We start from the raw sequence: 23022 nt of genomic DNA, 5'->3' as shown, positions 1-23022 counted from the left end.
CCGCCCAGACCTGGGATAGTTGTCATTTAAGATCACCCTCACACCCTCAGGGGAGCAGCGGATTGTAGCCCTAAAGTACTTTAACATATCAAGGCCCATAATGTTATCCGGTGTATACGGAGCAAGCAGAAACGGACAGGGCGCAGAAAAACAATCAACTTTAAATGCAAGGGGCTGTGAAAGAGGGCTTCGGGAGAGTGTACCGTCAAACCCTACCGATGTAACTATTGAGCCGGATGGGGGAGCCCCCGGAACCAAGTACCTAGACAATGCACTACGTGTCGCTCCTGTATCCACTAGGAACTGATCAGTAGAACCTAAAACCTCAGCCGATACATAAGGACCCGTCTGATCGACCGGCACCTCAACTGATTCGGACCCCCATCCAACGCATTCCTATGCATGCTGAGAATCATGATATCCCGATTGATCGATGTCCGATACATGATACTGGTGCTGGCGATCAAAAACATTTGAGCTATCTCGGTGCTGCCCGGCAGTATCGAAACGGACATTATCGTTAGAAGTCCCTCTAAAGTTCAAGAAGCCCCCTCTACCTCTCGGGCCACCCGGAGTGTGCCCCTGACGCGAAGCACGCAACGCTGGGCAATCCCTGGCCCAATGGCCCAACTGCTTGCAGTACGCACACTGGTTCCTATTCAAATCAGATCGGCCCGAAGGGGGACCATAAGATCCGCCCCTTCCTCTATTATTATTACCCCGTCGGGGTGGGCCATATACTTGTGCTAACATCACCTTGGTTTTGAGATCTTTCGATTTCTTCTCCTCCTGGCCCTTCGCCTCGTGCTCCTGACGCTCATAATACTGAGCGATGGTCAGAAGGGCCGTCGGTGTCGCGGAGGACCAAGAACTCTCACTCGCTTTCAACCGGGCCGCAACTGTCGGCAGCAGATTAGCCACATATTTGTCCGCGAAAAGATGGCGGCCTGTGTCGTCAGTAAGCGACTGGCCACTAAAGTCATGAAACGTTTCTTCAAAGCGCGTGAAGAAATCTGCAACTGACTCGTCAACTTTCTGTTTACATGCTGCTAACATATTCCAGTCAATCTTTTTAGGGGGGATAATCGTCTTTAACTTAGTCACAATAGCAGCGGGGAGATCTAAAATACTCTGCGGCGGTTTCTGCGCGGGCTTCCTCTCCCTGTCTTCATCCTCAAGCTCAGACCACCGGGCCTTAAAGGCAACTATATCATCTACCTTTCGTACAGATCGCCACATATCCGGTGGTAGAATAAGGCCAAAGAACAGGTCTATATCCGCTAAAGTCATAATGCAAGAATTCAAGGCCCCCTCGACTTCCTCATAGAAGGCCGCTGGATTCTTGCGGGGGTCAGGCAACGCATTCTTCAATGCCATAACATCGGCTCTATGCCATGGAGTATAAACCCAATTATACACAAAATATCCCCTAGCATCGACAGAATTAATGTCCGGGCTAGTCCCCGCTCCTTTAGGAGGAACATACAAAGGCGCCGCCTCTCGCATTGGTTTAGCATGCACTACATCATCCTTATCTGACTGGGAGGTAGATGGGTAACCCCCTGCCGCAACCGAATCCGACTGCTTCTCCTCCTCCGCTTGTTGGCGTGCTTTCTCTCGAAGGGCCAGCACCTCGTCCCGCAAGGCGAACAGCCGCCGAGCCGCCTCAGGAGCCTTAGAGGGAGAAAAAGCACCGTTACGTATTGCTCTAGCGTCCGAAGACACTTCGTCAGGCTCAAGGACATGAGAATATTTTCGGAAGGCAGTAATCACTTCTTCCGCGAAATGACCCAGAAAATACACTTTATCTCTCTCCTGCCACGGCCCCCAAGTTTGAAATAAGTCCTCCATGGATACCTTGCCTTTAAGCGCACGGAAGGAAAGTGTCCGAAGCTCAGCCATTTGCTCGGCCGACAGCATGGACCGTGTGTCTACCTTACCCGAAACCGGGTCAGAATCTTGCGGCCGTGGAGCAGATGCGCCAACATAAGGGGGCGGAGAGCGATCTAGCAAATAAAAATCATCATCAGAATTATTAAGGACAGGATAAAGCGGCTGGCGAACAACATATTGACCCGAAATTTGTAGCCTATGCTCTTTCTCTTGTCTGTCCGTTTGCTCTTTGTCCTCCCGACGCTTCGCTTCCTGCGCTCGCACATGATCATTCTTTCGTTGCTCCTTATCAAACAGCGCTTTCTCACGCTTCTCTCGCTCACGCACTTCCTTCACCCATAATCGCACACACTCAAACATATCCTGACGAGCACGTCGTTTACACATACACTGTTCCACATACTCAATCTTACGTATATCAAACGATCCATACAAAGGCCATCGCAACTCAGGATCCTTCTTCGTGTATTTCCTCCATAGCGTGCTGTACATTATGGAAGAAAGACCATGCTTCACGTACATATCCCTATTAGGAGTCCCCTCTGGGGGAGCCGGAGCAGATTCCTCGAGGTTCAACCGGTTTCCAAAACAGCAGCACCACTTACGGAGTGCGCTAAAAGCAGGCATGCTAGGAATAATGCAAAATATGCAATATTATAAAGAAAATGGCACTTAATCGTTGCGCCGTTCAAAGTTTACACAGCTCCGGAGAAATTTCTCCACATTACCTGCCTATATGTGTTGCAACGCATATATTTTCACAAAGACAAATTCAAAATATGACTAGTCACCATCAATCAAACTCAAATAGCCAGACCAGGCTTCAAAACTCGGAGCAAGTACCGTACAATGGTTCTTACCAATCAAGAGTCCAGGTTCCAACTGCCAAGCTCCACAATCGCCCAAACGGCTCTCACGGCAGGACCGACAGAAGAGGTCTCAGTCGATGACCGGCGCCACCCAGACGGTCAGCTCGGAAGGGAAGGAAGAAAAACCTCGGGATGCCAGGGCTAAGACGCCGCTGGCAGTGATCACGTCCCCGGCCAAACTCCTCACCTTCGTCGCGACCAGTCCTTCGAGCATCCGAGTCGCCGATGAGCCCCACGTGACGGGCGCCAATTGATGAATACAGGCCCCAGCTAGGCCCGCAAAGCACAAGGGTTCGCTCTCCTGTAACGGAATCTATAAGGAAGTTGGCACGGAAACTGCAAAGTACAAAGACAACGTTTATTAACCCTTAAGGGTGGTCCTACAATCCACACAACACTCTTCAGTATTGTAAGGAGTAGCACACAGAACTTGCGTACACAGTCCCCTTTTTATACACAACAGAGGGGCTCATAGTGGGTGGATACAACATGAGGTCGAAGAACATTACCGTTTATGGTCATTCTCGATACTGAATCAATACATGGGCGGAGCTAACACACTCTTTGAGCCCGCGAAAACACATGGTCAAGCAAAGCTAATTATAACAGATGTGGTCAAGTCTGGGCATGCGCCAGATGGACAAGAGAGCTATTTATAAACTGTTACTAGGCAGATTACAGGAGCAACTAACACAGAGGTCGGACTCTCCTCGTGACGAACACGTGGCAGCATGTCAATACAAAATGGAGTCCGGACTTCTGTCAACATAACGAGGAAAACACGATCTAAAGGGGAAGCATTAATGTTTTCAGTAAATGCTTAATCACATTCTGCTTTAATTTACAACAAAGTAACTTTTTACACTGGGTGAAAGAGTAACTTCAAATCTATCTTTTTACAAAGTATTTTCCGAATTGCATCTCATTTGTTAGAGTAGATAAGATCATGTGCACACCGAATAATATTAAGATTTCATCTGATGGTTTGGGTTTTGCAACTTTGGGCAACTTTAAATGTGTTCCATGTGTTCCAGGACCACCTCGCCTTCAGGAGACAACTCAAGACCTGGCTGTTCGAGCAGTAGCGGCCCCCTTCCCCCAAGCGCCTTGAGACCCTTCCGGGTGAGTAGCGCGCTATACAAGTGTTGTGATTGATTGATTGATTGATTGAAAAACAATATTCCACAATTTTTTATTTGAAGTAGCTTTTTTTGGTCTCCCCACAGTTAACTAATCCGTTCTCTCTATTCTGTTTAAAGTCACATGGGTTTTGCCAATTCTTTGTGCTGATTTTGTGATTGAGGGTGGGGTTGATCATTGGACCTAGTACAGCTTCCTGTTTGTGGCTAGTGTCCTTCTACTGGCCATTCGCTCCTGCATGTTCTTTTTTTTTGTTTACTTTTTGCCACCCACTCTTAAGAGTGCTAGCATTCTACAGTCAGTCTTCCTCTCTCATGTTGCTTGTACCACCATCCTCTAGCTGTCTCTTGTTGCTGCTCCCTCCAACCCTCCAACTCCCTTCTGTTCCCACTCTGCTGTCCATTGTTACTGCTCCATCCTCCCCCGCAACCCCCTCTGTAGTGAAGATCGTTATCTACCTATGTACAACGCTAAGTTAGTATAACCGCGTTAAATGTTAGAAAGCCATCTTGCCGCTTTTGCTGCTTTTGCACACGACACTGTAGTCACATGTTATTAAATTGAGAAATGCTTACTCGACTTTGCTTCACATGAGAACTGTCTGTTGTTAACATCCTAAACAGTGAGCAGCGACCTTGGTCTGTACACAGTGTAACAGAAACAGTCTGGGTCGCTAGACGGTGCATGTTGTTTAAGTTCAGGTTGATCGGCCCACTAGTTTAGCCATAACACGCACGCAGCTGCAAATACCTGAAATTCGAGTGCTTTTAATATTGCAGTGTTACATGTTTTTCATGACATTCGGAAGAAGAGCGTTCCTAGGAGCAGAGCATAGCTGATCCTGTGATGTGAACTCTCTGAGCTGATCTATACGGTATGGGGTTCCCCATTCAAGCCTAGAGACCTTTTATTAGTCTAATAATACTATTAGTGTGTTAGAGAAAGGAAGGTGGCCTAGAGCCACTGTCATTTTAGTATGATTACTCCTTTCATTTTCTATGGTATTGTAACTATGCTGATGGTTTTGATTTTAATCGTTTGTCTGCTAATGTTAGCCAAACTGCTGCATCTTAGGACACGAGGTTTATAAAATAAACTCTTTAAACTTTTCCCGTGTCTCTGTTTACTCTGTTGTGGACTGGTACGAGAATAATTACGAAAAGGTGTTTCTGATTCCCACCATTCCTGAGAAATATACTAAGTCGCTTGTTCTGGGTTGTCTATACATTGGGACCGCTGAGTTAAACCTCGGATAACGAATGGGACACTGATGCTGGCCGGATGAGGGGTTCTGGGTTCTGAAGTGAGTTTTTGGTACACCGCAATTCACTGAGGGCCTGGGTTCCTGCGCATAGTTCTGCGCATAAGCAGAATCCCTGCAACATGGCGCACCTAACGTTTGGTCTATTGATTTGAGACGCCTTAGTAGTGCTTGTGTTAGTCCACAACACCCTCACTCTGGTTTCCGGATAACGGGAGTGACGGTTTAACCTACCTGTGTTTCGACTAAATAGGTTCATTCAAGCTTGATCATTAAAAAGGTTATTTAATCTGAACCCTAGTGCTACTGATATATTGTAGATTTACTTTTAGTGTCCTAATGGCGGTCGATATTCCGGCTCATAGCCGGGCACCCCTGAAACGTCATTTGGCGCAGTATGGGGTGCCGGACGATGGTATGGCTGTGATTTTTGTAGTAAGTGCCGATGCGTTGTTTCCGTTTGAGTTGTTCTACTCTTGGGTTACTTTGCCAGCAGTGAGTGATGACGATGATACGTTCCACACCTATACTGCCACGGTGCTACCAGACAATTATACGCCATATAGGACTCAGGAAATTCCTATTTCTGCCTGGCAGCATAGCATTTGGTTTAATGGCGCCCTTCCCCATGCGGTTATACCGGCGAGAATGGGCCCTTTGTCGATCGCAGGGGCCACATGGCCGGTGTTAGCCGGATATACGCCTCATCCCCGCTACCTACAGGTGACGGTGGCTGAGTTGCGCGTACTGCACACTGCCCTAATTACAGTACATAGGGCTCTGGTGCAGTACGTGTCACTCAAGTGCAGGTGGTCGCTACTGCTGTTGCGGGACAACCGACGGACCACCACGCGGTGGTTATTAGTCCTGTTATGGTCAATTCGGTTGTAGGCAAGCGACCCCAAAATAGGGATGATTTCCCTTATTGACTTGCTGAGAAATTTGATCAAAGAGAAGCGGTTCATCCGCGTACGACTCCTGTGGAGAAACACAGGATCCTTACCATCGCTTTGCCTAAAGACATAGTCCCAGATATGGCCGATTGTGAAAACTGGGGTAAGGTCTTTGCAGCGACATACTCAAAGTGCTTTGGCACTCCGTCTCTGTCGGTACTGCCCTCCGTGATTAAACATGTTCAAGAGAATCATGGTGCGGAGGCTGCTATTGAATTGGGAATGCGGCTTGTCCGTGTGTTCGATGTGGTTGCTACCATGATCATGGGCAACCTCAAAGGAGATGCTATGCAATTCCAAGTGCTTAATAAATTAGAGACAGTGAACGAAGACGACAAGCCGAGGGAATTCGCGAAAATTATCGCGAACGCCTATAGACAAGTTGGTCGTAGCGCCTTAGGTGTTAAACCAACTGTGAAGAATCCTGATTTGATACAGCAGACGAAGGCAAACTCGTCTGGTAAGGACGAACGCCCTAATTTTCCAAAACAAAGTTGGGGGGCGAATAAACAGGAGAAGCAGCAACAGAAACAGGGGTCTCGTCCTGCCTCTCAAGTTCAGTCAAGTAGTAAACGCACTTATGATCTGCGTGATCGTGCTACTATTAAGTCACCTGATCGATTTGAGGTTTCTGACCATCGTTCTCCTCGTTCTTCACAGGAAACATCGGCTTCACAGTCCGGTGGCGGAGGCGGTGGCAAAAGTCGGGGTGCACCACAACCACGTGAGCAATCCCGACAGACTGACGGCAAAGGCAAGCAAGAAGACTCTGCACGTCAACGATCCCCGTTTCAGAAGAAGAAAGTTGCTGCACTGACAGCAAGGTATGCCTCAGATGGTACGGACGCAGCTTCAGAACCTGACATGGGCGCTAACGCTGCTAGACAGCGCGGCGGAAGTTACAGTAGTGCGACGAGCACTGCGTCCATATCTGGTGGCGACAGCAACTGATATATTTGTGAATATTGAAACTGCTGACACTCGGGTGTCTCCCCCTGATAGACTGTATAATATAGCCATTCAAATTGAAGGTGACATACAACGTACAATTCAAGGGTTTTTTTGGGATAATCTGACCACTACCTATGATATTCTGTTGGCGGAGGCAGATTGGCCCCCGGCTTTCGTTTTAGATGCTCCTATAGGGGAGGAAGTAATCCTCCCGTCCTTTGCGCACACAGTGCCTAAGGTCCTAGCTAATAAGTACGCCGGGGAATGGGCTCAGGTGCAAGCGCCTGCGTTATATCGAAATCAAGTGGGCTGGGATAAATTGTACCCCGGCCATGAGATTCCGTTGCGGACTACGCTCCAACCTCAACCCCAATACCCCATGCGTCGTGAAGCTAGACCTCACGTCGCGTCAATCCTTGAACAATTGGAATATCAGGGAGTAATCGAAACATGTGTGTCACCTATGAATAATCCCTTATTTACTGTGACGAAGCCTGACGGGTCGTACCGCCTAGTTTTGGATTACCGGCACCTTAACTCTCATTGCCGGACCTGTGCAGTACAGAACACCCACAGTTCGGCTCTCGTCCATAGTCTCGTGAGAAAAAGGTTTAAAACCACACTTGACATTTCTAATGGCTTTTACAGCCATAACCTGTCCTCTTAGTAGTGAGTGGACGGCGTTCACCTCTGGTGACAAACAAAAACAATTCAAAAGATTACCAATGGGCTATAAGAACAGCCCGGGAGTCTTTGCCGCTCGCGTGGTCTCCCTCTTAGAGGGTATGGACCCAGATGCGTACTCGTACGTAGATGACATTTATCTCACGGATGACGAGTTAGACCCGCATCTTCGACGCGTTGATCGCATTATTGTTTTGTTTGCAGACTTCGGTTACAAATTCAATTTTGCGAAGTCGCACATAGCAGAATATACAGTGTTGTTCTTGGGGTACGAACTCAACAATGAAGGTCGAGCATTGGCTCCGCACTTTCCAGAGAAGTGCGCATGCCTCCGTGCTCCTACTTCACTGAAGAAATTACAATCCCTGCTGGGTTTTCTGAATTTCGGTCGAACTTACATCCCGGATTATGCCCAGCGTATCAAGCCGCTTTACGCCTTGGTACAACCTACTTTTTCCAAATCTTGTTGGCAGCCTGAGCATTCAGCTATATTGCAGTTATTGCAAGCTGATCTTCTTGCTTCTAAATACTGATCTGCCGCTTCATTTTGGGACCTTGATACAGACTATCTTTAATGCCTCATCCACAAGTGGCATAGCTCATTTTTTTTAAATTGTGGGCTCCGGCCTCGTGGCCTCTTTTCAAACTATTTTTGGAGTGATCCCGGCCTTTTTTCATTCTATTTTTTCCAGTGTCTTCAGAGGTCTCCCTTTACTTCTCGCCCTCATAGCTGGAATACTGTTGTTGCTCTGCGCCCTGCGCTATGGATGCACAACTTGTGTCACACGACAACATGTCCCGGCTGCTTCATCTTCGTAACCGGATGCTTGAATTCTATGGCGCTTAACCACTATCGACTCTGAGCGTAGCCTATGGATTGTCCTTCCGGTTTGCCTACTTTACTTGTGTGCAGGCAGTCTTTCATTACCTAGATTGTCCGTTCCAATGGGCTCTGAAATTGTGTCAAACTCGATGTCTCCTGATCCGGATTATGATCGGCTTATGAGCCCCTTAGTGGCTCACGAGTTGGACTGTTCTGGTGTCGGGATTATGGCCTGTGCTGCAGCGCATGGAGTTCTTGGAAATTGGGACATCGGAACGGCTGCGATTGACTTCTTAGCGAACAGTTATCTTGAGGTACACGCCAGTTGTCCTCGCCAGGTGCTGGAGGCTCCGGTGGTTGAGGAGCATGTATGTTCCTTCCCCGTTCTGAACTGGATGGCAGATAATTTTGCGGAACGTTCCAATGATTTCCTCTTGGAAGCTGTTGCAACTTATTGTGCCTATACATTGATGGATTGACTTTTTACTTTCATTTCGTCCTACGTCCGTCGATGATGTTTTTTTATCCAGATCTACTTGGTTTTTTTACTCCGTTTTAACTTTTTACTTTTTTTCTCTTCGAACTTTTTCACTTCCCTCATATGGACTTATAGTTCATGCCCTTGGTTCCGTTCTATCAAACTTGAACTCTGCGTTCTTTCAAGTGCGCCCCTACTGGTTAGTGGTCCGATCATGGGGGGTGTAGTGAAGATCGTTATCTACCTATGTACAACGCTAAGTTAGTATAACCGCGTTAAATGTTAGAAAGCCATCTTGCCGCTTTTGCTGCTTTTGCACACGACACTGTAATCACATGTTATTAAATTGAGAAATGCTTACTCGACTTTGCTTCACATGAGAACTGTCTGTTGTTAACATCCTAAACAGTGAGCAGCGACCTTGGTCTGTACACAGTGTAACAGAAACAGTCTGGGTCGCTAGACGGTGCATGTTGTTTAAGTTTAGGTTGATCGGCCCACTAGTTTAGCCATAACACGCACGCAGCTGCAAGTACCTGAAAGTCGAGTGCTTTTAATATTGCAGTGTTAAATGTTTTTCATGACATTCGGAAGAAGAGCGTTCCTAGGAGCAGAGCATAGCTGATCCTGTGATGTGAACTCTCTGAGCTGATCTATACGGTATGGGGTTCCCCATTCAAGCCTAGAGACCTTTTATTAGTCTAATAATACTATTAGTGTGTTAGAGAAAGGAAGGTGGCCTAGAGCCACTGTCATTTTAGTATGATTACTCCTTTCATTTTCTATGGTATTGTAACTATGCTGATGGTTTTGATTTTAATCGTTTGTCTGCTAATGTTAGCCAAACTGCTGCATCTTAGGACATGAGGTTTATAAAATAAACTCTTTAAACTTTTCCCATGTCTCTGTTTACTCTGTTGTGGACTGGTACGAGAATAATTACGAAAAGGTGTTTCTGATTCCCACCATTCCTGAGAAATATACTAAGTCGCTTGTTCTGGGTTGTCTATACATTGGGACCGCCGAGTTAAACCTCGGATAACGAATGGGACACTGATGCTGGCCGGATGAGGGGTTCTGGGTTCTGAGGTGAGGTTTTGGTACACAGCAATTCACTAAGGGCCTGGGTTCCTGCGCATAGTTCTGCGCATAAGCAGAGCACCTTTTTACTCATAATACACAGCAGTGCATAGTGCAGTGTCACATAGCTTAAAGAAGAAAACAAACTCCATGACTTGTTCACCGCTGGGCTTGTCATAGTACTTTTTTTTCTTCACTTTAAGCTGTGTTGCACAGCAGCCCACCCTGCATTAACTTAAACAACATTGACACAGCTAATAGATCTTGCATAGGCAAAACCTATTGGCTTTGTAATGCCCAAACGTAACTATGCCGGCTGCTCTGTGGATTGTTGCTATATAGCATAGGTTGTAAACTGTTATCTGTGTAATAGCTTCTAGAGCTCCTTCTCCATAGGGTTCTCTAGGGCCTACTTAGGGTTTACTGGCTAGTGATGTGGAGCTGCTGTTGTGGAAACTAATAAACCACCATATGACTTGCCTGTCAGTGTACAATGAATAGAAAAGCCTTGTCATTTACAATACCAATAGCTCAAACTCTCGCAAATGCGAGACCTATTGCATTGCAAATATTGTTTAAGACTGGTGCCCTGGTTAGGTCCACCTGACCAGCAGCAGCGGATGAGTATTGCTGTCGCTAGGAGCACGTGCAATAACTGGCCCACCCCGACTCATGGGTGGGAATCGCCTGTAGCACCATGGACAGTGGACAGACCAAGAAAGACTAGTGAAGGCAAGGAAGGCAGGAGCCTCTACGGATCCCATCATGCCGGCAGCAGTTCAAGGTGAGCATTTCGCTGCCCCAGACCGTTGGGATCAGCTTGGGAGAGCATGCTGAGCATTGGAGGGCAAGCGGTGCGTGCCGGTGAAAGGCCTATCTGGGGGGATCAAGTGGAGCCCCGGCCCACAACCTAGCACTGCAGCTCGTCCAAGGTGCACCGCAAGAAGAGACATGCCGTACTCGAGGCCCGGACGTGCCAAATGCCTAGAACGTGGTGAAGATTGGGCAACGCTCACAGGACTGAGACCAAAGATATGAGGGGGGTCAGTCCGACACAAAGCAAAGGATTATTGTTTAAACGCACAGTTCAGAGGTCGGAGGGCGAGTGTGCTGAAAAATAAAAGTGGTGCATCGCAATCACGCTGGCCGAAAAGCATGTTCTAGTCAGCTGCACCATACCACTCAAAACCAGCCAAACACTGATCAAAGCGTGCTCTAAGTTGGAAGTGCCGTGCATTTCGGGGAACGAGTGCCGGGTAACCATGGCCAGCAGCTACAAAGGGGCTTAGAGTGCAAGACCACGACGAAAGCACGCCCGCTACAGGGACGACAGAGCAGTTGGGAATGAGGAGGAGCAGCCGTCAAGGCACAGGACAGCACGGCAGCCATCAGCCACAAAGAGGCAGGTAGCCAGTGAGGAGCATGATGAAAAGGGCCCGAGCTAGATGAGGAACTGCAGGAGCTGTTGGCGAGGAAACTAATGTCTAGCTGCGCCCATGATTGGGTGAGACGGCAGGTGTTGGGCATGCCGGATATAGCCAGGAATGACAGGCCAGCAAAAAAGACAGAGACTGACCCAGGACCCCAAACCTGGGGCAGCACGGAAAGCAGTCAGCCTTGTCCAGGGGGCCCAGGCCCAGGCCCATAATGCCAGTCTCGAGAGGCATGCAGCCAAAATGGCGGCCCCCAAGAGAGCTGGTGCAAACAGGCTTGGAAGAGATATGTAGCCTCAGGGAAAAGAGCAAGGACAAAGGGGCATCAAGGACTACGCTCTGAGGGAACACCAGGCCAGGTTCAAAAGGCATATAGCCTTGAAAGTGCCACTGCAGGATGACCCGAGTGGAATTCAGTCTCAATGAAAGCAGAGAGGAGGAGGTTGGCAACCAGCGGATGGCTACTGTCGACTGTACAGAAGCAGCTAAGAGGTCGGGTACATGGGGTTTGTGTAGGGATGGGGGCAACACAAATTATGGCTTGCAGGTAGGCGCCGTTAATTCAACATGACAGGGAATGGTAGGGTATCAGGGCAGCCCCACATCGGGCAGGCAGGGTCCCAAGGTGATGGACTGCGGCAAGAAGGGCCTGGACCATGGGAACCAATGACCATGGGGCAGCAAGCCTTAGTGGCCTTGGCAAGTGCCTGGGGGCATTCCACCTCTGTTTTACTCCCTTTTTTGTTGGCCAGGAATAGGGCCTAGGCAGGGCCACAGACCCAAAACTGAGGCCGGGTGCAGTCACCACAAAGTATGAGCATTGGAAACCAGGTGGGAGCGCAGGGCGTGGGATCCACCAACAAGAATCAGTGGATAGGGTATGGAAAGAGTAGCAAGGGTAGTAACAAGGCAACCGGTGGGGCAACCAATGGCCCAGCACAACCTGGTGAGGCAGACCCTACTAAGACCTGGGCAGGGAGGGCACCACCTGAGGTAGCAAGCGGGAAGCCCATTAGTTAATACATGCAGCCATCCCCAGGGGACCCACCCAACATAGCAACATAGCACAAGAAATGAGGTTGGTCAGCCTCATTCCACTTGTAAATAAGGAAAGGCTATGGTGCAGGAGTTCATTCATATATTTTCTCTTGGAAGTGCGCCAGGCAGGGCTAGACTTGGCAACACACAATAAGAAAGATGAGGATAAGAGATAGGCACAAACAGAGTAGAGAGATCTATCAACAAGCATTTGCAATGCAATAGGTCTCGCATTTACGCAAGTTTGAGCTAATGACATTGCAAATAACAATGCCTTTTATTTTTGTTTTCGTTTTTAAAACATAAATAAAAGGCATTGTCATTTACAATGCCAATATCTTAAATTTGCCTAAATGCGAGACCTATTGCATTGCAAATGCTTGTTGGGGTCTCTGTGGGTAGTGTGCCTATGAGAGTGTCGGATGTGGTGTGTTTGTGTATAGAGTGCAAGGTGAGCAGACTGTGTAAAGAGTACAAGCTGAGAGGTGCGTGTAGATGTCAAAGTGAGCAGTATGTGTAGAGTAAGCAGTGTACCTTTGTGAGTGTAGTGTTAGTTGAGTGTGTGGAGTTCATGGTTATCAGTGTATGCAGACCGAAGTATGTGGAGACTGCTAGATTAATAGTGTACATAGATTGCAGGGTGAACAATGGTGTTTATTCACAAGCTGCTTGCGTTTTCGTGCATCTTTTTTAATATGGGAAAAAGTGAAGTACCAGTGGTGCAAGGGGCTTGTAAATAAGCCCTAATGTGGCTAAACAGGGCACGGTTTGCGGTGTGAGTGGAGGACAGAGTGAACAGTGTGTGGAGTGCACGGCGAATGATGTGTGTATAGCTCTGGGTGAGTGATATGTGTAGTGTGAGTGGTGCCGGTCCAGGGTGCAGCGTGAGCAGTGTAGGCTCGGATTGCAGGGCGACCAATGTGTGTCTAGAGTGCAGAGTGAACGGTGTGCATTTAAAGTGCAGGGTGAATGGTTTACAGAATGCAGCGGTGAGCAGTGTGCCTGTGTGAGCACAGGGAGAGAAATATGCCTATGTGAGTAGAGTGCAGGCTGAGCGATGTGTGTAGAGTGCAGGGTGAGTGGTTTGGCAAGAGTGCAGGGTGAGAAGTTTGTAAAGCGTATAGAAGAAGGGGTGTGGCTTTGTGAGTAGAGGGTGAGCAGGGTGTCTATGTGAGTACAGGGTGAGATGTGTGTTTAGCATGCAGGGAGCCTGGTGGGTATAGTGTGCAGATGATAGGTGTGTGCAGTGTGCAGAACAATAGTTTGTCTGTCTGAGTATGAACAGTATGTGCAGGGTGAGTGCTGCCTTCTGGGGTTGAGGTGTGCCTGTGTGAGTGCCATGAGATCCGGGGCTGTGCACGCCCGGACTGGTAATCGCAACGAACCCTGGCAGATTGCTGCCCGACCACCACCGAGAGCGGGTGGGGGTGGAGGGTTGGGTGCTAGTGAGAAGCACACCCCTCCCGCTTTTGTTACAGGGGGGTCAATATTGCTGGACTGCTGCAAAACCGGCTCCAACGGATAGAAAACCGGTCCCCAACCCTCCGGCCCACTGGGGAAATGCCCGGTGCAGACTACAGGCAGTCCGTCCCTGGGGCTGTGCCTTTTGAGTGAAGGGGGAAGGGTGTGACCATGTGAGTATAGACTAAGAGAAGTGCCTGTGTGAGAGTAGGCTGAGCGATGAGCTGTGTGAGTGCAGGAGGGCTGGTGTACCTGTTTTATGCCGAGTGAGCGGAGTTCCTTTGTGAGTTCTTGGTGAGCAGTGTGCCTTTGGGAGTGCAGGATGCATCAGTTAAAGAGAGGCCTATTGGCTTTGTCAGTGCTTGTTCTGCATCGGTGCCACGAATGGTTGTATAGCACGTGTGAATGAAAACAACCGCTGCAATTTACAAATAGTCGTCCTTGTTTCTGTTCGTCTCCAGCCCCTGCGCATTAGAAACATCGGAGAACTATTTTTGAAACGAGAGAAACACGCGCAGAATTTCCAATGACATCTGGGGCCTGCAAGCGCAGTTTTTTGTTGCACCTGCCAAATTTCACTTTGTCCAGATATGGCTCCCACGGCACGCTTTCTATTCCGCGTCTCATTTCCCCACCACTTAGTCAGGCGAATAGGAGTATGGGAATAACAGTTGTCTGCCGCACAATTTACGCCTCTGCCCTTTGGGCACCCTTTATTGTGTCATTCTGTTATTGCCTGGGAGCTGGTGGGTTCTTGTCATTACATCCTCTCCTTGTGCATTATTCTGCCGTAAGTGTGGGATGAAATATAAGGTCTAGTGAAGGTGAAGCAGAAAGGCTGCTGCTCTGTGGCTTGGCGCCGTTCACATTGTGTCACTGCCGCATCGTTCCTAAATCACTTCAGCTGAGGCGACTTACCTAGTAAGTACGTGTCCCGAACTGGCAGTGACATCACAAAGATGCCAGGGGTAGCGAATGTAAAATCATCCCAAGCAGCAGTGACATCAGATCCCAAATATGCCACTGTAAATGAATAAAAGCAAAGTAGACATACCCATGGGCAACACAGGAAGTGACATAACTTGACTTTGAACAGTGATGATGCAAGGAAGTCATGTGACTTCTGATGCTTCTAACATCACAGGAAGTGACACCCCTGAAGTAAACAAGCTGTCTCCGTGGAGCAAGTCAGCAACGAGGTGTGTGTGTGTGTGTGTGTGTGTGTGTGCGCGCGCGCGTGTCTGTGCGTCTGCGCGTCCACAGACCCCGATCGCTGCGCGTGCCCTGGTCTGTCTCCCTTGGGAGCAAACACGGCGACAATAAGTCTCGTTGGCGGCAGCGCTTCGCGCTGCAACGCCAGCGAGACCTAAAAACTGGTTTCAGGCATTAAGGACCCTGGCATGTGTCTTGTGGAAAAGTTCCCTCAGAGTGTGGCCGCATTTTCTCCATGAACAAAAAGTGCAGTATGAGCAGCAAAAGTACCAAGGGGACGCTTGGCTCCGTTATGATGAAGGTTTTAGAGAGAAGATGCAGACATGGCCTGTAATAGAGGCCTGTAATAGACTGAGATCATCAAGATGTAGAAGGTTTGACTAATCACTTGGTAGCAGCCAGGGAACGGGTGAGCACGCAGGAGCACTTTTTTAATCCAACAGGGGTCAAGGAGAGAAACGACGGGCAGCCACATTGTGGCAAGACTAAAGCATACACGGGGGAAAGTCCTGGAGAAACCGCACAACAACATTCTGGAAGTATGACAAGGATGACTGTACATGGGGGCAGTCTTGAACTTTTAGGCATGCATGCAGCAATTGTGGGGTTTGCATCCAGTGGTCAAATGCAAAAGGGCCAAGGGAGCAGTTGATAGATAGGACAATCCCAAAAAATATCAGTTTGGTGCGGGCGACTGGGCCTCGGGAGGAACTCTGGCCCACCGGAGCTCTCCCCACTCCCATTCAAGTGACGGAATTAACCCAGTTACTAAGCAAGTATCAGAAACAGCAGGAAGGGCAACTGTTAGCTAAAGGGTTTGCTGCTTCGGCTGGGTAGGATAGCGGGCACTTTCCCCGAACCACCCCAAAAACAATTTGTGGTCTCCCCTTTGGGTGTGGTTCCCAAAAAAGAAGAGGGACAATTCCACCTCATCCATCACTTATTATATCTCTAACATGGACCCAAGCACTATCATCCTCAGCTCCATCTACAACCCGCAAATCCCTTTACCTAACTCTGATGCACAAGACATAGCATTGGGTAATCATGGGAACAGGGGCCTAAGTGATCACCTTGAAACTGATGAGGATTTATGGGACAGGATTAAGTAAATCATTAGTTTACCCTGACGTTCCCGATCCGCAAGCGCAGCCAAGCCTGCTTCAATTGACAAACGATAATTTGGTCATGATTCCCTCTTCCACTAAGTTTAGGATTATATCGTAGAATGTAGCAGGTTTACAAAATAAACTCCTACTCCCGCACTGGAATGAACTTATTGAGGGATTTGATATATGTAACTTTCAGGAGACATGGAGTTTGGTGTCATTACACAAAACAGGTTATGCCTGCTAATGCATCCCAGCTACTACTGTGGGGAGAGGCGTCCCTCAGGGGGTTTGATTGTTTGGGTGAATATTGCCTTAGGCTGTCGTATTCTCACGCACCCATCCCTAAGTCATGATATCATGAGACTGACTATCAGGGGCCCAAATGGTGGGGATATTATAGACTTGTTTAATGGCTATATTAGAGGAACCAAGGGGGACAACCAATCGCCCACCGTTACGCTCTTAGAGCAGGCTGTATCCAGCTGTTTGCCTGGTAATCGTATTATGATTACAGGCGATTTTACCTGCAACTTTGAGCCTTTGAGCTCAGACGATATGCTGGAGTATGATAGGGCTCATGACAAATGGCCAGTCCCTCCACTTAATTTACACCCCCCCTATGGACCAATTTAGCTATTCAACTTAATGCATTAGCCACAGAGTTTGATCTTAGGGCAACCAACAGCAGAACTCCTTCGGACACACAGTGGGCTAACACCTTCAACAGAGTCAGTTGTCCCTCACAAATCGATTATATTCTACTTGATGTAAATCTGTGGGATGAGATGACTGACATGTTTGTAGGTATTATGACTGATGGCGATCACAACCCTCTATGTATGACCATGAGGAATCCATGGGGTTCTCCACCAGACCCTCAGATTAGTAGGGCAGCAACCTGCATTACTAACATCGTCCCCTCTAATTGTAAAAGGCACCTAAAGTGGGACAAGGTCTCTTTGCACGATTTAAATCTATTGGCTATTCGCAAGACCTTGTCCGAGAAAACAGCAGAACTCCAGGCTGTGGTCATAGATGCATCTGAGTGTGACATGGTCCCTGCCATTCATTCTTGCACTGTAGAGATATTAAGCTCCTATTTTCAGGTTCCATGCAAGAACAACACTCCGCGTGTTCGCTAAAAAAAACAGCACCCGTGGTATACTAAAGACTGCAAGCTCAAAAGACAATCTCTGATCTTAGCAATTCGATCTAAAAACTGCTCCAGGGTTAAAATGGCCAGGGCGGATTATAAGGTTGCTTTGCACAAAGCAAAGATTGAGTGGGATGAACGGTATTGGCAAGAGCTGAAGGACGCAAGTCTGGGGAAAAAACAAGAACCTCTTCTGGTCCATAGTGAGTCGGGGGAAACAATAGGGATTTAGGCACTATGCCCAACCATATCACCTGCCACGAATGGCAGGATCACTTTGCGAAACTATATTCCACTTCTGAGGATGGATGTTGGGAGGAGCCATGCGGCACCACAGACATCCCTCCTATAGGGAATGTTAGGGATCCCTTTTCGCAGGCTGAAATAGAGTCTGCGATTTTGAAATTAGTCCCCGCTAAAGCCCCAGGACCAGATGGTCTGCCAGGAGATTTATTGTTGTTCGATCCTAGAGGGTGGTCGTGCTATTTTCATCTATTGTTTAATGCCATAGCTGCAGGATGCCCAGTTCCAGAATCCTGGAAAGGCGCAGAAGTAGTTCCTGTTTACAAAAAAAGGTGACAAGGAAGACCCCTCAAACTACAGGCCCATAAGTCTGACTGATGTAATGCAAAAGGTGTTAGGTAGGGTCCTCTTACAGAGAATCCAATCTTGGTCTGAAGAGGAGGTCATCCTCTCACAATACCAGGTGGGATTTAGGGCCAGTACCGGGACGATTGACCAGGTTTTTAGACTAATGTTATATATTGGAAAGTCGTTTTAATTGGAAAAGGCAGCCTCTACCTGGCATTTATTGACTTAAAAATAGCATTTGATCTGGTACCTAGGGCTAAACTGTGGCAGATTTTAAAAGATATGGGAATTCCACAGTTAACTTTTAATTTACTAATCCGTCTTCATGAGGGCAATTATGCTCAGGTTAGATGTGGTGCCCAAGGTCAGATGACGGAGCAGATTCCTGTTGGCAAGGGAGTCCGCCAGGGATGTGTTATGGCCCCCAGCTTGTTCTCTTTGTATGTGAATGCGGTGGTTACGTTTCTGCAAGAAGACCCAGCTGATGCCCCAATTCTGGCGGGCGACAAAGTGCCAACGCTTCTGTTCGCTTACGACACCCTGTTGATGTCAAAGACTCCAGTTGGGCTACAAAAATTAATGAACAGATATCAATCTTTTTGGGATGCACGGGGCTTAGTTATTAATACCACAAAGACAAAGCTCACGGCTATTAACCCCCACAAATCTTTTAGGAATAATTTTACACTGAATGGTACCCCCCAGGAGAGAGTTGGGAACTTTGAATATCTTGGCATACGACTCTCTGATAAAATGCACTGGAGGCCCCATTTAGCTAAAATGCTTTTGAACCATAAACGCGTGACCGGGGTACTAAGCAAAGAACATCGCTCTTCGTATAGTAGGCCAGTTGCCCCGGTGCTCGAAGGTTATGAAGCAAAGGCAGTTAGCTCGGCTCTGTACGGAGCCGAACTATGGGGGTTCAAAAACGTGGATGAGTTAAGTCGGTCTGAGCACAATTTTTAAAGGATTTGGTAATGCTCCCCCGTAACACCCCATTAACACCTTTAATGCATGACATGGGTAGGCGACCGTTTAGAGCAATTGCTAGGCTACGCCCACTGCTTTTTTGGGCTCGCCTAAGGTGTACTGAAGAGCTTACCAACTACGCCTCAGCTCTAACGGAGGTAATGAATATGGATGTGGACCATAGGGTCAAGTGGATATCATATGTGAAGAACACCATGATGCAACTTGGCCTTAAAAAAATCATGGGATACCCAAATTCCCCCTAGTAAGGTGGAACTTAAGCGTTACTATTGGGATTGCATTGATAGCCAAGAGCTCAGCAAGCCAATTATGGGGAGATTGACAGAGGAGTTCCTGATGTTTAAGCAAACTAGAAGCTTAGAGCCCTACCTAGACATGATCCAGGTCCCACGAGATAGGACTCTGTATATTCAGTTTAGGTTCGGCATGCTCCCTGGTAATACCCTAATGGCAATTTGGCACGCAGCTGAGAACACAACAGAGAGTTGCCCCTGTGGAGCTCTGGTGGAGTGTGTTGCTCATGTCTTGTTTGCTTGCCTTGCTTACAAGAAAGCAAGGATCAAATGGTTAAAACCAATATGCAGTGACCTGGGAACCTGTGATCACCGGTTTGCTCTGCGCATTATAAAATCTGACCCAAGTGTTTTATTCTCATGTGGAGTGCCCAAGGTTTTAGGTCAAGCTTGGTTAGTTAGAATCAAAGCCCTATGTGGTGTGACCTCAATTTAGGCAATTGTGACTCTAGCGACAGTCAAAAAAGCTGTGTTACATAATATGTGCTAAAACCACAGATTACATTGGGTAGCTCTATAATTTTTGAATAACGCTTATGATGGATATAGCACTAGCACTTTATGCACTGATTACTGTGATGGAACATGCCCCTTTTATCTTTCCTTTCTTTGTATTTTTATCATTACTATTGAGTACCTGGGGTGGAAGGGACTCGTAGAAAGCGACATGTACATATTCTTCTTAGACTAATGTTTTTGATGAAACTTGTTTTATGCTTTATATTTTAACATGCTGCTAATAATGTCATGCCAAGATATTTTTCAAATAAACTTTTGTATCTAAAGATCTTTTTTATCACTGATCATATATTGTTTTATTGTATAAATGTCAAATAATGCTTTTATGATACATGCTGTCGAATAAAGCTGTTTGAACTGAACTGAACTATATCTCACAGAGGAATCGGTCAACGATTAGCTAGATCAGGATAGATGCTCAGTATCTTATGCCACACTGGCCAATGGAATTTGTATGCTTAGGACAACCGGAAAAGGGGCCTGTTAGTGAAAGTGGTTACCAGATCTGCATTACGCCTCCTACCAGTACACCCTGATATTACCACTTACTTTGTTTCCAGCGTGACAATACATTATATTATAATAAATGCCTGTACATGAACCTTTGAAACCTTTAACAGTTTCTTGGAATGCGAGTTGGGATCAAGGAGCCCAGTGGCGGAGTGGGACCTACATTACATTACTTGAATTATTTCCCACTCATCGGAAAACAGTGTTTGTTTCTTGCACTGCGAGAAAGTAGAAGTGCCTGGTTGTGGGCGGGCGGTCCCGCTCGAGGGCAGGGGGGTGTGGCTTGCCCAATGTTGTGGGCCCTGACTGCTTTGGTCGTCCTGGGGACGACCAAAGCAGTCATGCGCACTCTCCCTTTTCTCTATGCAGCCTACATAGAGAAAAGAGCCTCCGATTAGGGTCCCGGATGGGGTGCTGTGCACCTGCACCACACAAATCACAATCCTGCCATTGCAGCGTTGTGCTTGGCAGAGGGAAGTGAGGCTGCCTGTCAGGGCCAGATTGGGAACCAAAACTAGCCCTGGCAGAGCGCTCGGCTGGTCCCCTGGGGGGTTGGGGGTGCTGCCGAGCTGTTTCCCAGGGCCAGTTTTGGACGATTTTGTTACAGGGGCCGATATTGCAGCTATGCTGCAAAAACGGCCCTGAAACAAAAACGGCCCCCCAGGGGCCCAAAACCAGCCCCCACCCTAGCGGCCCACTGGGGAAATGCCCGGTGCCCGCTATGGCCAGCCCGGCCCTGCTGCCTGTGGGTGGCTGCTTCCTGTTAAGGACTGGAGCAGCAGAAAAAGCGCAAATCAGGACCTGGAGCTGAGGCAGCCTGAAGAAGGTAAGTTTTATTTTAATTTAATTAACTCCTCCCACCTCCCCCCATCCCTCCCGCGACTACCACATTTTCATCCCTCCGCCCGCCATGCCAGCCGCGACTGCAGTCCAAGACCGTCTGAAGGCGTGCTTGTGTGTGCTGTGATTTGCCTCTGTGATACGTTTTTGTGTAGTGTGCGATATATTCTATCAGTGGTAGTGTGTGCTTGGAGATGTCTGGATGTGTCTTTGTGTATAATAATGTGTGCATTTGTGCTCCACTGTGTATCTTGTGTGTACATTTGTGAGCGTGATGGATTTGTGTGCATACATTTGTATGTGATGTGCATTGTGTAATATGTGGTGATTATTGCACTAATCCAGCCGTGTTTAGGTATGGTAATGCAATCCTCCTAAATGCCCCTAATGGCTAAACTCTCAACTTCAACTTGTGGAGAAAGCAGCTCTCTCCTGCTATGTGACCTTTGGCAGTACAAAAGCCTTTCGCCTACCTTCAAAGCCTTGCATTGACAACCCATGCACAAACGCATTATCTTAAGACTTTAACCATTGTGCTCAAGTCGGTTTTGTCTTAAACAGTTCAAGAATACATTTTTGCTTCAAGTGTCAAGAGTCAGAGCAGTTATTTTCCAAAACAAGGCTTTTTTTGTCGCCACTTAATTTGAAAAACAATAAGAGCCAGGGGCCTCGTCAGGATGCTACCCAGGGCCGTTTCTACCATTAGGCAAGACTAGGCGGCCGCCTAGGGCGGCAAAAGGGGGATTTTAATTTAAATTTGAACCTACAAAAGTAAAAGCTAGGTGGCTGCCGAGTCTTGCCTAATGGTAGAAACCACCCTGCGCACCAGCAGCACCTGCCCCCGCGGACCCCTCTGCGGCCCTGCTGCCCCGGCGAAGCTGCGCAGCAGGGCCTGCTGAGCCCGCCACCCACCCCCATGGAGTCGCCGGACTCAATGAAGCCCAAGAAGCCGTGCGCCGGCCAGCGGCGGCCGGAGAAGTCGCCCTACTCCTACATCGCGCTAATCGTCATGGCCATCCAGAGCACGCCGGCGTGGCGCCTGCCGCTGAGGGAGATCTACCAGTTCCTGCAGGCACGTTTACCCTTCTTCCACGGGGCCTACCAGGGCTGGTAGAACTCGGTGCACCACAACCTCTCCCTTAACGAGTGCTTCATCAAGCTGTCCAAGGACCCAGCCCAGCAAGGGCTACTACTTGACCATCAACCCGGCCTCCGAGTTCATGTTTGAGGAGGGTTGCTTCTGCCGGCAGCCCCGCGGCTTCCGGCGCAAGTGCCAGGCGCTGAAGCCTGCGATGTACCGCATGGTCAACAGCCTGGGTTTCGGGGCCTCCGACTCCCAGGCGCCCCCTGCCCCGCTGGACTGCCACTTGGGGGGGGGGGGGGGGGGGGTACGGCTCAGTGGTTCTGGAGGGGCTCAGTGGCACCCACCACATGCCCCCTAGCCCTTGCTCCAGCTACATGGCCAGCTGCCCCTCTGGGGGGGGACTACCTGCCAGAGAGCAGCAGCAGCCCCCTGCCCTCCTCGCCTGCCGTGGCCCACGCAATGGACTGCCACTCGCCTTATGCCAGTCCTCCGGCACACTGGAGCTCCTCGGGGGCCGGAGCCTACATGAAGCAGGAGCCCTTGTCACCTGGTGGCGCTCCTGCGATGGGGGTGCACTCGGGGGTGGTCCCATACTCCCTGGACCAGGGCTACCTGCACCAGAACACAAATGATGAGCTCTCAGGTGAGCGCTGC

The sequence above is a fragment of the Triturus cristatus genome, chromosome 9, assembly GCF_964204655.1.
Source record: "Triturus cristatus chromosome 9, aTriCri1.1, whole genome shotgun sequence".
Taxonomy (NCBI): domain Eukaryota; kingdom Metazoa; phylum Chordata; class Amphibia; order Caudata; family Salamandridae; genus Triturus; species Triturus cristatus.
Note: the sequence above shows the minus strand (reverse complement) of the source record.